The following is a 4,335-nucleotide window of genomic DNA, read 5'->3' as shown; positions in this document are numbered from 1 at the left end:
ATCAAAGTAATCTTAGATGTTTCTACAATGGGGTGAATTTTACACTTCTAATTCAAATATTTTTTTAAACATTTCTTTGTTTTATATCTTCTTATGAATGGATTCCCAAGTATTCCTTTTTTTATGCCATCGTGTTTAATAAAACCTGTCAATTTCTATAGGAAGATGTGTAAAATCTGTATTAGTCAGATTTTACACACTATTTTAACAAACCAGTCAAAAACTCTGTGGCTTGTCATACTAAGCATTTGTTTCTATATTCATGGATGTTCAGATTGACAATAATTTGGATAATGCACACAGGACTCAGCTGTGTGGTTCTTCTGCAGGGAATTGAATGGTTCTCCAGTCTAGGGATTGTTTTTGATCTGGGGCCAAGACAGAGTGTGGTGACTCCCCATGGCACATCATTCTCATGGCAAGCTGTAGGAGCGCAGAGAAACCACAAAACAAGCAAATCTAAGTCCAGTTATTCTGACAGAATTACATATAATTTTGTTTTATTCTTACCGTGGTCTTCATAATTCTTTAAATTTCTACAAATCATTATTCTTTTTAATGTTTAAAATACATGATCATGTTATTTCTGAATAATTATATTTTTCCATATTTACAGTCTAAAAAGAATTTTTATGAATTTGTGTGAATTAGAATGTAAAATTGGAAGCGTTTTCGACCTGTGGCTGTAATTCAACAGATGGCTTTCAATTGAAATGTGTTAAATGAAAATAGAAAATTAAAGAAAGGCTACTTTAGGGGAAGTAAATATGCTCTACAACAGAGTATCTTAACTCTTACACAGCTCCTGCTGTCTTGTTAAAATGGCAAGCCATGTGAGTAGGTATCAGGTGGAGACAGCTATTTCACATTTGGCACAAGATTTCAGGGCTGTTGATGATGCTCTGGCTTATAGAGAATTTTAAGAAAAAGGATTTTTTATATTAAGAAAAATTGCTTCATCCACATTTACTTTTTTTTTAATCACGAAAGTCCTTCATTGTCTAGTTATTCTATATACATGACACAATTACCTCATTCTTCTATTCCCTCAATCGCTTAACAAAATCTCCTTGTTATGACCTAATGATGGTAGCTAGAAGCATATTCAAACATGTTCTGGGGCCTTCTCCTAACTGGCCAACTTCTGAGATGTGTAAAAACAGTGACCATCACAGGCTGTCTTCTGTCAGCTCCCCGTCACACCATCACTTCTGGAAGCACATTTCCCAGAGCCCCCTTTCCTCTATGGCTCCCTAGGGAGTTGCTCACGAGGCACCTTATCCTAGATCTGGAGGTCAGAAGACGAGGATTCAATGCCTTCCATCAGCACCTGTAGGCAGGTGGGTGGTAATTGGGGGACTAGAGAATTACCTGGGGAGAGGCTGCAGCAGCTAGAGCATCAGCACCTCCATCCCTGGCCCTCCTAGACAGGCCTGAGGACCACGTGGTTAGGCAGTCTGTATCTCCAATGGTATAAATTCTCTGACTTATGGTGGATCATCAAGGAATCACTGTTTCTAGTGTCTGCTTCCCTTATTATATCCCCAGGACTTTGAAAGGGTGATGTTTAATCATTACTTCCTTATAGGAAGCAATTTCTGCTTGGAATACCTAGAGTGGCTTCTCTTTTGCTGTACAAAACCTGGCGGATGCCATCACCCACACTCCTCAGGTGTAGTGATCTGGGGGAAAGGGAGTCAGTCAGGGGCCAAGGAGCCTCCTTGCCCTTCTCCCAAAGTCCCCATGACCTCCAAAGTGGGGCTGCCTCTAAGAAACTGTCTGATCAGGTGCAGGCATCAGAGCAGCAGCGGGGGCAGCCCAGCCCCTCACATCTGCTTCCTTGGTGGTTTATGCTCTGATGTCTAGAATGAACGGGTAGCTGTTAGACGTTCGCAGTAGTAGGTCCCAGCATTTTCAGGCTCCAGGCTGCTGATCGTGAGGGTGATGTCTATCCCAGACCCACTGCTGCTGAACGGCGACAGGACCCCAGTTTGCAACTTGGATGCTTCATAGATCAGGAGTTTAGGAGCTCTCCCTGGCTCCTGCTGATACCAGGCTAACCACTTGTTAATGTTCTGACTGTCCGGGCAGGTGAGGCTGACTCCTTCTTTTGGAGTCATGGACAGGATGGCAGGAGACTGGGTCAGCAAAATCTCACCATGGGAGGCTGAAACCACACAGGAAACATTATCAGAGTCCCAGGATATGTATATGGAAGTCACCAGTATCTAGTTAGGTAGGACAGAGAATACTACTCACTTTTAAAAAAAGCCAAATTCATCTGTGGATGTATTCCCAATGAGGAAAGAAAATCAGGGATGGAAAATCATATCCCCATTTTAACCTGCTTTGTCCAAATATTCTCACCTGGAAACCAGAGGAGCAGAAGGCCAAGAACTGTGATGGAGTCACTGTCTTGCTGCTTTCGATGGGTCCAGTGTGTTCATGCCACACACCCCGAGACTCTGGTATAAGACTCTGAGAGGCAGAAACACTTCAGATCTAAGAGGAAGATGATATGCAAATTATGGGGCATTCCTATTGCTTAAGTACTCAAAAATTAAGTTTGTCAAAAGAATCCCCCCAACGGGCCCCATTCTTTGCTGGGTGTGTTAATTTTCCCTCTTCTGGCCTTGTGGAGGTTTTGAAAGTGCTTACCCCATGCTGGGCCAACTACAAAGTCTACCAGCAGGGGGCATGGCATATGATGTAATGCAGTCCTCTGGTGGAGTTCGCTTTCACTGGCAGTGAAGAGCAGGTCACATCCTCAGTAATGGCCCAGGGCTATGTTATCTCCCTGTTCTCTGCTCCAGTGTGTTGTATAAATATCCCCCAGAGGATCCGGCCAGGTCATATTCCATCAATTACATCCTGTTAATTGCACACGATGAGCAAGAAATATTGAGGACTTCACTAACTTGCAGAAATACATATGCTCCAACAGTGGGATGCACACCCTACAAAAATTCATGTGGCCCCCCACCCTGGTGGCTATGTAGGGGGTTCAGATATCTGAGGAATGCAGGCACATCCTCTCTGAGGTAAAGGACAAGTGTTTGCATCTTGTACCTCCAACCACTGAGGTTGAAGCACAGTATCTTGTTGAGTGTCGAGTGTTGAGTGTTGAGACAACACATTCCACACTTGGATAAGCTACACCATTCCGTTTATCAGCTAATTTTGAAGTCACCAGTGTAGAGTGATGCAGAGTCACGAGGGATTCTGTATCATGCTTAGGTCTCGATGCAAGTGGCCCTATTATGTGGGCCCTATGACCTCTCTTATCATTTGGTGGTACGTGCATCTGTGTCCAGGAAGGACGTTGTGGACACTCTGGTAAACCCAGATGAAGACTCAAAGCACAGACTTCCCGGTTCTTCAGCAAGACTTGGCCCTTCTCACAAACAACCTATTCACTGTTCAGCGAGTATTTCCCAGCATAGCACAGGCCCCGGTAGACCTGTGCACGGAACATCAATTAATTGTGTGACAGAGCTGTTTGTCCTAAATCAGAAATGTCAGACACACTAGATTTTAAGATTGGTTGGAGCCCAGCAGCAGACAATCGCAGGAAGGAGAAAGTGTTTTCTTTAGTTTTGGACCCAAGCAGATTAAGCAGGCACACAATTTATGGGACAAGAGTTTCAGATCACCACAATACTCACCACCCTTGCCCAAACACCCCTGCATGAGCTCTTATTTTCAACCTCGTGAGGCATTATACTTAATCCATTTTCTTATTTCTGCATTCTTGCTGCCCCAGCCATGAAGGGACCTCCTCTCCCAAAGCTAACTAGTTCCCAAGGCAGTAAAAGGCTTGCGCAAGGGCATACATTTGATACGCAAGCCAGACAATCCTGAGTCCAAATCCTACTCTTTACCTTTCAATGAGAGGTGCAATCTCTGAGATTTCCCTCTACCCAAATCCCCCTGGGTACCAAAGGACAAGGGGCACACCTATAGTCTGCAGCCTGCTGAAATTTTCAAACTCTCCAATCTTATGTTGAGTAGCTTGTTGACTTTGCTTCTCCATTACTTCTCATGAAATATTCAGTAAAAAATACAGGCCAGCAGTACTTCTCTCTGCCTGTGCGTCTCATCTCAGTACTGCCTGTGTCACCGTGGGGCTTGCTGTGTGTTCTGTTCCCAGGGGACTATGCATATAATAAAAACTTCTTACTGCATTGTAATAGCTCTCCTGTCTTTGTTTCTTAGCACAACTCATTAAAGACNNNNGGTCTGCCAACCAGCAAATAGCAGAGAAAGGACTCCAGGATCAGCCCAGGTTCGAATCATATGTTGATGTAAGTTAAACTGAACAGCTCCCATACCATC

Source organism: Enhydra lutris, unplaced genomic scaffold, assembly GCF_002288905.1.
Source record: "Enhydra lutris kenyoni isolate GAN:26980312 unplaced genomic scaffold, ASM228890v2 scaffoldscaffold329, whole genome shotgun sequence".
Lineage (NCBI taxonomy): Eukaryota > Metazoa > Chordata > Mammalia > Carnivora > Mustelidae > Enhydra > Enhydra lutris.
This window is presented reverse-complemented; position numbering follows the sequence as displayed.